Consider the following 14,527-nt stretch of genomic DNA (forward strand, 5'->3'; position numbering starts at 1 on the left):
CAATTTTTCAAATTGAAGGGGCTAAGCATTCTCCCAGATTCTACACAAAAGCCTCTCCACAATGTCGGTGCCCTATTCTCTTGCCACAAGGCTATGAGCTGCATGCATAGGTAATTGTATCTGGAGAGGGGCTCCTTTTGGTTGACATACAAAAAAACAATATAGAGGTTCCTCATAGCCATTTTGGTTGGAATGTCCTACTCTAAGAGACCACATCTCCATTCTGAACTTTGGAGCTTTTGTGAGGGCCCTTCAATTGACATACATTTTGACCAAAGCAGGACATGTTTCTCTAATAGTCTCTAATAAGCAACTTCACGTCAACTTTCTTGCCCAAGGTAATTCCATAGCTTCATCAATTTTTTTATCTTTACAACTCTTTGTAGATGCATAGGGGGAGCATTTGTAGGTGCATAGGTGTGCAACTGCTCCCTGACATCGAGACGAGGCTTTTTCTATAGTGGAATTTCCAATTTTGTTGTACACCCACACGCTAGCACGCAGGTGCTAATTTGGGTGAAATAAGGACGAGTGATCAGGTCTACGGATAGCAACTCGTTTGGCAAGGGCACTAGAGTTTCTCCATGTAAACAATATGGCATCCTAGCACTCTTAGCAAGAGTCAAACAACAACGACGGGTTTTGAGGAATTGAAAAATTGGAGCTCGTCGACGAGTGGGTGTAACGGGGTGTTACTACATGGTTGGTTCAATAGTTCAATGTGGTTGTTGATTGGCTTCGACACTGATTGTTGATGAGCTGCTTACCCTAGGATTTTTCTTCTTAAGGTTCAGAAATTGCCGCTCATCGCTGGCGCGAGCGGGTGCGATAGCTACATGGTTAGTTAGCTCAATAGATTCAACTTTGAAAGTTGTCTACATGGATCATGTAGCGTGCTTGCAAAGCAACAAAAACTTGAACCCGCCATCACCAGGTTCTCTCTCTCTCTCTCTCTCTCTCTCTCTCTCTCTCTCTCTCTCTCTCTCTCTCTCTCTCTCTCTCTACAATATAATATTCATAAGTAAAAACAATGAATAAATGGAGATAGTATTTGAAAAACTATGTTAGAAGAGATTAGCTTGTTAACACTAGGTTGGTAACCTAACAGGACATAAAAGTGTCCTTTCAGGGTTTTGAAACACTACAAGAGGCTATTCATATTAGCGACGCTCAAACAGCGACGCTCAAAAAAAAAATTCTCGGCGTCACTATGAGCGTCGCAAATTTACAAAGAAATTTGCGACGCTCATAGCGATGCTCATAGCGACGCCGGCTGGGGTAAAAAAATAACCGAGCGCGCCCAAAAACTCAGATCTCAGATCTAAGTTTTTCGGAGCCCTCAAGCAAGGAGCAGGTAACGCTCTCCCTCACTCTCTCTCTCTCTCTCTTTTTCTTCTCCACACACACACACACACACACACACACACACACGAGGAGAGGAAGGAGAGCCAGGTATGCTCCTTCCCTCTCCTCATTCTCATGTTCCCTTCCCCTCTTTCTCTCTCCCTCTCTCTCTCTCTCTCACACACACACACACACACACACACACATAGTGTTTTTGAGAGAGAGAGAGAGAGAGAGAGAGAGAGTACAAACAAAAACAAAAACGCACACACACATACATAAACAAAGAATGCACACACACATTGAGAGAGAAAAAGAGAGAGAGAGAGCATGCATAAACAAAAAACGCACGCATTGAGAGAGGAAAAGAGAGAAAGAACATGCATAAACAAAAAACGCACACATTGAGAGGAGAAAAGAGAGAGAAAACATGCATACGATCCAAAAAAACACACACACATTGAGAGAGAAAGAGAGAGAAACTAATTTAACGTCGTAGGAAACTAATTAAAATTAAAAGACCTAAAGACTAGCCGACGAGGAGTTGAACTCAAGACCTATTATTCAAGAGGGAAATGGCATAATCAATCTATCATACTTGGCATGGGTGATAGAAAGGTTATACCATTTATCTCTTTTTATTGGCACACACATCCACACACGCGCACACACACAAGAAGAAGAGAGTTATAGCGTCGTAGGAAACTATCTTAAAAGACGTTAAAGATTAGGTTATATGTAGACTTACATTAAATTAGATTTAGGTTTATTTTTTACTAGATTTACGTTTATTTAAGCTAGATTTAGATTTACGTTATATTAGATTAGATTTAGGTCTCCATAGACTGCGATGCCTGCATGAAGCGGGTGAAGAAAGCCCTCAATGGAATATAGGGTATTGCTGCCTTCACTCATGGTGGGCTCCGTCGATCCAAAAGTACTGGTGAAATGTCTTCAGAAGATAGGGAAGAAGGTGGATCTTCAGGGCGGCAAGAGTCACTACATCCCCGACACAATGACCATCTAGACAACCTCTAGTCATTAGACTTACGTTAAATTAGATTTAGGTTTATTTTTAGTTAGATTTATGTTTATTTAGATTTACGCTGATTTACGTTAGATCGAGTCCACGCAAGAATTACTTACGGTTTAGGGTTTAGAGTTAGACGAACAGTGAAAAGATCTACTGTGAAAAGATGTTAAGATGCTGTGAAGTGCTACAGCTAGAGAAGAGGCAAAGGGGTTTTGTCCACTACATGCAGTATCATGTAGACGTGGGTGTGTAGATTTCTTATACCCACAAATATAGGTATTGACCAATAAAGACGAGATTATAACCCGGTGGTTCTGATCTCCGTGCACCTCTAGACCGAGGTGTGCGGGGATTGGACATGACTAGAGAATGTGAGGTAAAGAGAGAGAGAGAGAGAGAGAGAGAGAGAGAGAGAGAGAGATAAGACGAATAATGCCAATAGAATATTAAATTTGTTGTCTAGGTTATAAGTTTTTTATCCTCATTATGAGTAGCGACGATGATGTGGGACCGTCCAACCAAAACACCTATCTCTCAACGAGGGTCTTATGTCCTTGTAATCAATGCAAGCATGCTGTGCGACGGACAAGACGTGTTTCTTTGCAGCACGTTCGCAAATTTGGCGAGTTCGATCCATCTATTATAGATCGAGTTGTTGCCAATTATAACTCGCCGGACTCTGACGCTGGCCAACAAGCAGCAATCTTGCAACCCAATAGACGTGTTCGCAGGCGCTTTGGTCAAGCAGCATATGTGAGGCCACAAGATGTAGCCTCTGACAGCTCGGGGGATGATCATGCAGAGCACATTCCCAACGAGGCAATGTTTGAGCCCGAGATTGATGAAATGATCGAGACGATCATGGATTCAGAAAGGCTTATCTATGATGATATGAAAAGTGAAGCCGATACGCCATTGTATAATGGAGCATGTATGTCTAGATTGAAAGCACTCCTGGTTCTTCTCAACATGCAGGCAAAGTTTGGATGGAGTGACACTAGCATCACAGCGCTTTTCAGGTGATCTATTACAATTAGTTTACTTTAATAGAACTCTAAATGTATAATGATCTGATAGATTTTTACACGACTGTATCATATTTTTATGTTGTGTAGATTGCTGAAAGAGCACATACTACCAGCTGACAATGTGATGCCAGATTCCCGAGATGAAGCAAGAAAGATTTTGCGAAACTTGGGGATGGATTACAATTCTATCCACGCTTGTCCTAATGACTGCATTCTTTTCAGAGGGGAATACATAGACATGGAGAAGTGTCCGAAATGTGATTCCGAAAGATATCGAGTAGATCTCCACGGGACAAAAATTCCACAAAAGGTTTTGCGACATTTTCCTCTGCTTCCTCGCATCAAGCATTTCTTCGAATGTAAGTCCATGGCCGCCCTAGCATCATGGCATGAGGAGAATAAATCTTCGGATGGTGTGCTACGAATTCCTGCAGATTGCACAGTCTGGAAACATATAGATGGAACATGGTCGGATTTTGCTAGGGAAGCTCGAAATTTGCGCTTAGGCCTGGCTATGGATGGCGTAAATCCATTTGGTCAAAGATCAACATCTTACAGTGTATGGCCCGTTGTCATCGTCAACTACAACATTCCCCCGTGGTTGACTACGAAGAAGGGGCACGCATGGCTAAGCTTGATTGTGCCAGGGCAATATAAAGTGGGGAATATGGATGTGTATCTTCGTCCACTATTGGAAGAGCTACAACAATTGTGGATTGGCATAGAGGTGGTGGATATGAGCCGACACACAGGACGACGGAATGCTTTGATCAGAGGCATTCTAATGTGGCCCATGCATGACTATCCCGGGCTAACAGAATGCTCAGGTGATCTATTGAAACTCCTCACTCAGACACTGTAAATCTTGTTTTTTCCCATAGTTGATCTATTATCATGTGTATACATGCAGGGCTTCAAACAAGCGGATACAGAGCATGTGTCACATGTGGACCTAGACTGAATGCACGTAGGGCACCCTCACTGAAGAAGCAAATCTACGAAGGTCATCAAGCGTATCTTCCAGAGAATCATGTGTTACGCGACAGCTTTTTGGGAAGAGAGCCACCAAGGATGTGTGCACAAGCATGGTTAGAGCAGAAGGAGATGTGCGATGACGGATTGCCTCCAGGGATGAAGAGACTATCTCTATGGTACGAGTTACCATACTGGCCCCGACTCATGATCAATCACTTGCTCGATCCAATGCACATATTCAAGAATGTGGGTAATCTACTATGGGACCATCTGACCGGCAAGAAAGATACTTTGGGAGCCAGAGTTGACCTTAGAAATGTGGATCGTATGGAGAAATATTGGCCGCAAACAGCGTCTGATGGATCGATAAAACTCCCTAAAGCACCATGGATTTTCACAGGAGCCCAAGAACGCAAAGTAAAAGAGACCATTCGATCTTTGCGGACCCCCACTGGCGTAATGCACTCGCTCCGAACGTGTTTTACTAAAGAAGGAAAGCTTACCGGTTTGAAGTCACACGATTGGCATAAAATGTGTCAGGTACGTTCATAGTGGACTTTAATATCATTGCATAAAATGTGGACTTTAATATCATTGATGCACATACTTTACAGTTTATTTTACCGGTTGCCATTGAGGGATGTTTGTCTCTCGACATCCGTAACACAATCTACAAACTTGCAAAGCTGGTGCAATGGATCTCACAAAAGGAGATCAACGTAGACTCCATACCATTCGCCAAACTAAATGCTGCGGAGCTTGTGTGCATGTTTGAGAAACATTTTCCTACTACAATGCTAACCATTCAGGTGCATCTTCTTGTTCACATAGTTGATGAGGTGGAAATAGCTGGCACAGTTCATTCCAGATGGATGTTCTTCTTAGAGCGTTTCATGAAAACGCTTAAGGGATATGTGCGTCAAAAGGCACGTCCGGAGGGTAGCATGGCAGAAGGTTGGTTGGTATCAGAGTCCCTAGTGTACATTGGAGAGTGGCTAGACGGATTTGATAAATCCCGGGACACGCTATGGCGAACCATAGATGATGAGCGCATATCTGGGATTGTCATGTGCAATCTCGGTGTTGAGAAGAAGATGACGGAAGATCTAGAGGCTAAAATCAACCGATTTTTCATGCTTCACAATCCAGTGATGCAAAAGTGGATTTCACAATATGAGGATGCAAAGCAAGAGCAACAAAGGGCACAAATCGAGTGGAGATGGGGAAGACGACCACCGATGCACTATCCAGCGGTTCTGGAGAGCCTACCAACCTTCATGAGCTTAAGATGGTTGCACAACCAATTGAAAAGCGCACAACAATGCGGTGACGAAGTGACTGAAGAAGAGTGGGAGTACTCTCGGGGTTGCGCGACCAAGGTAAGTTTGCAATGTACGACTAGCAAGTGACTTTATTTATAAACGTTTGAACAGCCACTCATAATCTTTGTTCGTTGTAGTATAAGTCATACACAGCAGCATGGTGTAAAGGTCGACATTTTAGGGTGGAACGAATCGACAAAAAGCGTTTTACTCAAGATTGTGGAATCATGGCAAAATTTGAACAGTCTAGTCGACGACGTTCCTCTGATGCAGATCCAGTGGTGACGGAACTCACTTACTTCGGCACGCTGCAAGAGATTTTGAGGATCGATTACAGAGGATTTTTTGTCGACTTGTTCGACGTGCAATGGTTCAAGATAATCATGGAGGGTCGCAACGCTACTGTGCGTAGAGGAGAGTCTGGTTTTCTTGAGGTGGATTCTACTAAGAAATGGACTGACCTAAGAGACACTTTCGTACTACCCGAGCATTGTGAACAAGTAAGTATGTAAATAGTTAACATCCCCCTTTTACAAGTTATGTGCTTGAAAGCTCTCATGTAAGTTATGTGGCTCTGACAGGTAATATTTCATCCTACAAAGTCTACATCAAACTGGTGGTAGGTCATAGAGGTAGTCCCTCGTAGTGCAAGGACGTATGAAGGCTACCATGTGCCAATCACAACGACATCAATGGAGGAGATCATAGAAGATGCTCAATCAGAAGCCGCTACGGTGGTGCCAGACGAGCATCAAGATGCTACTACTCTATATGGGGTGCATACAGAGGAGCTACAAAATGAAACAGAGGATATGTGTTTAAACGGAGAGCTCTATATAGATCTAGGAAGTTACATTGAGTTATGCGAGGATGAGAGAGAGATCTCTTAAAGCCACAAATATTGTATTTGAACAATTTTGCTCCGTGTTGTAAAAGCTCTGGCTCTCGAAGTACCTTCCATGGTGTATAACGCTCTTTTCTACTCGCGCTCACATCTTTTGATTGAAAATTCTGAGTTTTCGACTTGCCTCTTCTATCACTCAATTCATTGCGTCATTTTATTTATATGCGTCATTACGTCATTGTATTTAATGGTCTTTGCGTCATTGTCTACTCTATTCATTCAATATTAAGTTTAAATATTCGTGTGTTTAATGCACGTATGGATGATGAGGAGTTTCTTTCTTCTTTGTCACCGCAGCAGAGACAGTGGTACGTGGAGCGTCATCGCTCTGGCGCATCATCGCGCGTTCCTACTCCATCCGCATCTCCCTCTCTTTCGGAGCATTCGGCGCGCTCCGAAGCTTCGGCGTCGACGAGACGAGCTTCACACTCGTCTAGACACCGGCGCTCTAGTGGTGGCGGTGGCGGTTGTTGTAGGGATTCCGCCACCGATGCCTCCACACCGCCTCGTGTTCGACGAGGCTCTTTACCCTCCCCTTCTTTGCCCGCCCCCACACCAGCCACAGCATCGCCATCTATGCCAGGTTTTGCACGGCTGACTGTTCCTAGAAGCTACACACCTCTACCTACTCCGCCAGGAGCCACCCCACTCGACACTCCTCGCTTCGGGGCCCAGACGCCGGTGGAGACACCTGACGTCCGTACCCCCATCGACACGCCGCTAGAGACCCCTGCCGGGACACCCAGGTTCACGCGTCACCGGCCAGAGGGCTTGCCTTACTCCGTCGACATCAGCGGCGGCATCATCATGGATGATGACGGCAAGAAGGTGATCTCGCGCATGTGTGGTCTTTGCTCTCAGCTGTTTAGACACTACATACTAAACAAATGGAGTGAAGTACCAAGTGATTTAAAAAACAGAGTCATCAGCATACTTCATGATGAGTTTCCCGTTCCAACACGGGATCAGCGCTTCAATGAAGACCTGATGAAGATTCGAATGCGCGAATACTGCAAACACAAGCGTTCCGAAGTACAAAAAGCAATCAAGAATGGGTGGAACAGGCCAGATTGGCTGGCCAAAGAAGATTGGAAGAATGCGAAGAAAGCAGCGCGCGAGAATCCCAACAAGTGGAAGCAACAAAAGGATGCAGCCAGAGCGCGAGTAGAGGCAGGGAGCTCGCACCACTTGGGGAGCGGTGGATGGGCATCATTTGAGGCCGATTTTGTAAGTGTTTTCACATTGCTCTTTATGTTCGATAGTTTAGGGTTTATGAGTTTTTTAGTTCTAACATAATGAAATCTTTGTATGTTTTGACAGTGGTCGATGACAGGACGTGATCCCACACCGTACGAGCGCGAGTACGCAGGCAGGAAGGGCTTAAACGCCCTGATGGACATTCTCAGTTCTCACGGTGGCATGGTTAGTATTAGGGTTTACTCTTTTTTATTTTTTGTATTGTTTTATAAATGTCGTTATATGTTTATACTTACTGAAAGCTGTCTTATTGTCTTTTTTTGCAGAATCCGACAGATACGCCGCTTGGACGCGATGAGACGTCTGACTAGACGACGTCAGTTTAGCCGTAGCTAGATAGCATTAGTTTAGGGTTTCTCATAGCTTATGTATCATGAGACGGATTTTATACGTCTTTTTGAACCATGTATATTATTACATTTGTCATCGCAGTTGCTTTTGCCAATCAATTCTTTATGCCTATGATGTTGTACAATTGTCATTATTACATTTGCCAATCAATTCATTTTGCCTATGATGTGTACAATTGTCAATTTTGCAAACAATGCGTCTTGTGGGTGACTATTTTGGGTCTATTATCTACCCTTGCACTTTTTTTAAAAAGTGAATCAAGTACAATATGGTTGATGGGTGGCAGGGCATTCAATGCCCTGCCACCAAAAAAAATTTCTCTCGGGCGTCGCTATAAGCGTCGCTATTTATGGCTCTGTAGCGTCGCTATGAGCGTCGCTATGAGCGTCGCTATAGTCTTCTGTGTAAACGTCGCTATAGGCGTCGCTATATGCGTCGCTATGAGCGTCGCTATATAGCGACGCGTATAGCGACGCATATAGCGACGCTCTCGTAGCGACGCTCGTAGCGACGGTTTTAGCGACGCCTGGGGTTATAAAAACCTAGTGTATTTCCGTCGCTAACAGCGTCACAAGAGCACACAACCTCTTGTAGTGAAAAAAACCTCCAAAACCATAGTAGATCCACTCATTTTGTAAAATCCTTTCATGAGGTTATAATTCAAGGCCTACTACACATGGAAAAAATAAGAAACTTGTAAAATTTCTCATCTTTTGGTCACACCAAGCTCCAAAGTTGATGGACCAGTGCATTTTCATCAAAACAGTCATTTCTTACGTCTTGTTGCATAAAAATAAGATTAGGGATTTTTGTAAGACTTGAGATAAATTCCTTAGTTAACTTCAATGGGTTGGTGATCAGAACATATGATTGCTTCTCACTCACTATTTTTTGTTTTGCCAAAATAAATAGGTACAAAAAAGTTGAATTTTTACCATTTTGCAAACATATCATCAAAGTTTCTATAGCCACGCTCAATACAAATAATATATGCATGTTTTCTTAGTTCCCTATTGTCCTTTATGTTCATAAGGAGCCATGGAGCATGTCAAAATAATAATACATCTCTTACCAAGGGGAATCTTGGGGACAAAGATGAACTGTTAAATACAGCAAACATGAAAAAACTGGGTTCAACATTATGAGTTGTAGAATCCCATAGAAACTATTCAATATCTAGCCAAATTTGATCCTTATGACTAGATATGGTTACTACCTACAAAATGCATGTAGTTGTCACAAGAAACTAACAATATTGAAAAATCTATACTTGATATACTAGAATGTTCCGTTTTCTTCTATAATTGAAAAAATCAACCATCGTTGTGTACTATGCAAAATAGGGTATTAGGTGCCCCAAAACTCAAGGAATGTTAGCTTTATGTTACAATATGAGACATACAAAATCAAAAATGCATTTGGATATCATGAAATCCACCAAAAAAAATCATAGAAGAGCTAAAATTGGCTAAAAAACAGGATTTGACAATTTTTGTAATTTGGTCATAACTTACAACTTTAATATTTATTTCTCCCTAGAAGCATCAGGACATGTCGAGGACTACTAAAGATAGTTCTCTAGCATTATAGACCTTACAAACATGAATTCTAGAGTGGTATAGTTGCAAAAAGCTAAAAAAAGCCAAAAACTGCACCCGTTTTTTCACACAGTTTAGGTTGTGAAATGTTGTGCAAGGACAATGTTAAAGATGGAATTGATATTCCAAAAAAATGTCGAGTTTTTTTCAGCTCATGAGACAACTTTCTAGATAGATAAAACCTCAAAATCCATTTTGAAACTCTTGACATAATTCAAGGAAAATGGTCACTTAACAGGACATAAAAGTGTCCCATTACCAACCTAGTGTTAATGACGGACGTCTTAATAACACCAAACCCATACGAAGAGACAAAATTTTGAATGAGAACATCTAATATGTGAGTGCCATTGTTAAGGTCTCGTCTCAAGCTTGAACTACTCAAGTAGAGAATTATCTTCCTAACAAAGAGTGCAAAAGGGACACTTCACAATCCATCCATGTGAATGATCACTGTACTATGCAGTGGTACCGAATCATTGCCCTTAAGTTTTGATCAATTTTTCACATCATACACTTATACCTCTCTCTCTCCCTCCCTCCCTCCCTCCCTCTCTCTCTCTCTCTCTCTCTCTCTCTCTCTCTCTCTCTCTCTCCAAGGAATTTTACTTGGAATGTTCACACACATACAAAGCACTTGTTCAGAAAAAGAGGAGAAGGTGGGAAGTCAAAAAAAAACTTCTTTTACGGCAAGAGAAAGCACATGAATGTGGCAAGTTTTGGCAAAATCTAAATGGCAAGCATGTTGAGAGCTTTGGTGACTTGACTCTTGAGGATATGTATACTCATTGCAAGAACCTCTATGAGCAAACCACTATTGATAAGATGGACTATTGTAGCTCCCTTTCGTTTATGCCTCCCTTCTTACCATTGAAGATGTATGCCGTGCGGTTGAGAAACTTACTACTCGCAAGGCAGGGGATCTTCAAGGTGTCAAGGCTGAAATGATTGAATGAACAAGCAAGAAAACACAATATTGGATACGCAATATGTTTAGCCTTGCACTTCAGCATGGCATGCCTCATGATTGGAGTGCAAATTGGATCAAACCTTTGCACAAAGGAGGAGATGTAAACAATGTGAACAACTATTGCAGTATAATGGTTTGTTCTTTGATGGCTAAGTTATTTGGATGTATCATGGAGATGAAGATAAGTGAATGGACCAAAAACAACGGCAAATGTACGCTTGGCCAAGCAGGTTTTTGAAAGCATCATAGCACTATTGATCACCTTTTCACTCTTCAAGTTCTTATGGAAGCATCTCGATTGAAAGTAAAAAAGTTGTATTGTTGCTTTGTGGATTTCAAGAAAGCTTTTGACATGGTACCGCGAGGAAATCTTTGGAGTCGTATGCAAAGCCTTCAAGTACCGAGAGAATTTATGCATGCACTCTTTTGCATCTACCAAAAAGTGATATGTCGACTACGTATGGGAGATGGAATTTCAATTTTTTTTGCAAGCACCATTGGTGTCAAACGAGGATGCTCACTTTCCCCAACCCTCTTTGGGCTACTCATTGATGAATTGGAATGCATGGTTCTTGAAATTATGCAACAAGAAGGCATAGAAGAGGTTAAGGTCCGAAATGCAGTGATCATGATTTTGCTTTATGCCGATGATGTAGTGCTCTTGACACATACCTTAGAAGATGCACAAAAGATTATGAGTGTCTTGGAACGCTTTTGCCTACATAGTGGGCTGATTGTGAATGGATCCAAAACCAAGGTTATGCTTGTAAATACCCTCAATGACAAAAATCCATGCATTGTATACAACAATGAGCAACTTGAAGTGGTAGATAGCTTCAAGTACCTTGGCCTTGAGGCTCCATCCAATCATAAATGGAAGCGTCTCTTGGAAGCCGTAAAGAGGGCTTATTATGAATTTGAGAACATGTGTAATGCTAGAGAGATCAAGTGTTGGGCTCTCAAAAAGTACCTCTTTGACACATTGGTGACACCGGTGCTTCTTTATGGAGTTGAGGTGTGGGGTGGTAGCATCGGGAAGTCTGCTTGGAAAGAGTTTGAGAATGTCCAAAAGCATTTTCTCACCAACTTTCTCCAAGTCAAGACACAAACACCCTACATGCTCTTACTTCTTGAGTCCGGATCGCTTCCCGTTGAGGTCTTGGCCATGCAAAGGGTTGTGGACTACATGCTTTTTGTATCGACTTCCTAGAATCACATGTGAAGCAAGTCAAAAGGTCCAAAAGACATGCAAGAGCAAAATACTAAGTTCAAGGTGGATGCTTGACATCAAGAAATGGTTTGGAAGATGGGATGCATGTCACTTGGTCAAGGATGCACCAATCGACTCCCAAGTTAATGAGGCCTTCTTACAACGCAAATGTATCACGACTTGGAGGAAATCTGGAGGTTCTCGCTTCAACCATTACACTAGACACATTGCCCCAAACTAGAAGTCTCTCTTCTTCTCTGAACGAGGTAAAACTGAAATTATCTCTACATCCTTGAGCCCATCCCGTTGAGTGAAATTCGCACCATTGCCTCCATTAGTCTTAGCTCCCATTCTCTACGCTGCGAGACAGGATGTCGGGGCAATGGCAAGGAGTCTCATTGACTTTGCACCTTATGCCCTCGTCAAGTGCAAGAGCATGAGTACCACACACTACTTGAGTGCTCAGATTTTAATGACATTAGGTCCTCTTTTCCCCATATATTTAGCCATGAGCTCTCCCTACATACCTTCCTCTCCCAACCACGATGTGGACTCTCTATTGTGACACCCATTCATTTTTTAGCATCGAGAGTCACTCATGACCTCCAATCACACCACGTGACATGTTCATTTGGTCCCATAGGTCATATTTGACCTTTGAGGATGATAATAGAACTCTCTCTCTCTCTCTCTCTCTCTCTCTCTCTCTCTCTCTCTCTCTCTCATGGATGTGTGTCTCTCTAATTAAGAAAAGGAGAATTGAAATAGCCTTTCTATCATCCAAGTGTGTTAGATTGAGTTCAACCCTCGTCAGATAGATCTTTGAGATCTCAGCCTGCATGAGAAGCACCTCTTGGCTAATCACGGACTTTCTTGCATCCCAAGATTCGCGTGAGCCATCCTTATCATGAGACACCCCGAGGGCAAATGATGGCACCATCACTGCCTCTTGATTTTCCTTCAAAAATAGTATGCATAAGAAATCCCTTTGCGAGATGCCACGTCAGCACATGTGACCCTTCTTCACCTCTCATCCCACTTTGCTCATTCTAAAGCCCTTCTGTCCTAAAAAATGTCATTAGTCATACACATCCACTACTACATGTCTACCCAAGATCCTCCCACTTTCTTTAGCCCTTCGATCTACATGTGCTAGCCCATGCATACCTGCGTGTGTCATCTTCTACAGTTGACACACTTAGGGTGCACCAACATTCACAATATTCTCATTTGTATTCTCATTTTATGTGCTCGTAGCATTATCGCATATACTCTTAGTATTAATGTTGAGCAAGCCATAGCAGAATAAGAGAGAGAACATTGTGGCGTTGAGGAAGATTTTTGAGAAACATATTGATGCAATAGAGCCTTTCTCTACAGGCCATGCCCACATAGCCATCGTAGGACACTTGTCCTAATAGAGCATGTGGAATCATCAGCGTATAGAAGGCTGTATGCTTGAATTAAGGCTGCAACTAGGAAATCACATAACAAAGTGCTAGGTTAAAACTCACCGTGGGCAAGCACTGCCTAAAACAACTAGCAATTGCATGCCATTATCCCTTTCTAGCTTTGAATCTAGCACTACTCATTTGTAGTGGACACGAAAAATCTATGGAGTATTGAGTTGCCATTTGGGATGCATGAGGTCGCATTCTAGAGATCAACCACATCTGGCATACATGGCAATCAGGGAGTACCAAGAATGATGTTCTGTTGTTTCAATAGCCCTTGTATAACAATATTATTATTGCCCATATTGGAGTCTTTTATAGTGCCATGCCTTCAAAATTCAAGCATAGGTGATTACATATGGAGAAATGTGCTCCCTTTGCATCCAATGAAAACAGCTCAAAACATTCTAGCCATGTCCTTGTTGGGAATATCCCTCAATCAATGTGTTCCAAAAGACGACATTCTGGATAGGGATGAAAGGATAAGGGTAACGCGTGTGCTAGTCTCCACCCAACCGTGCTATCTTATAGCCTCCCCCTAGCATACACACTGTCCGACTATGCCGGTGGCCTTGCCTATAGGACCCATGTCCTTACATTACCCCCCCCCCCCCCCCCTTGGAGAATTGTTTTCGTCCTCAAAAGAGAACGTAGGAAAGCGTTTCTTAAGTGCGGAGACATTCTCCCATGTAAAACCTTCTTCAGGTCTATCTAGCCATTTTACCAACACCTGTCGTCTTACATGATGTTTGGTGCGAAGCTCATGAGAATCCAAAATCTTTTCAGGTTCATGAGGGATGCTTGGCGGTTTGATAAGGTCAACTAACACATCTGTGTCAAGGACATTATCATTTTGTCATAGCTGTTTTCGTAAACGGCTAACATGAAAAATAGGATGAACTCGTGAGTGCTCGGGAAGAGCCAACTTATAGTCCACTTGACCTACACGTTTGAGAATAGTAAACAATCCACAATAGAATGGTGAAAATTTAGCAACTTTTTCCGTCTTCAGACTTTCGGAATGCTCTAGAACTTTGAGAAAAACCTTGTCTCCTTCTTCAAAAATAGCAAGACGATGATG

This window comes from Adiantum capillus-veneris, chromosome 29, assembly GCF_014529385.1.
Source record: "Adiantum capillus-veneris isolate H3 chromosome 29, ASM1452938v2, whole genome shotgun sequence".
Classification (NCBI taxonomy): Eukaryota; Viridiplantae; Streptophyta; class Polypodiopsida; order Polypodiales; family Pteridaceae; genus Adiantum; species Adiantum capillus-veneris.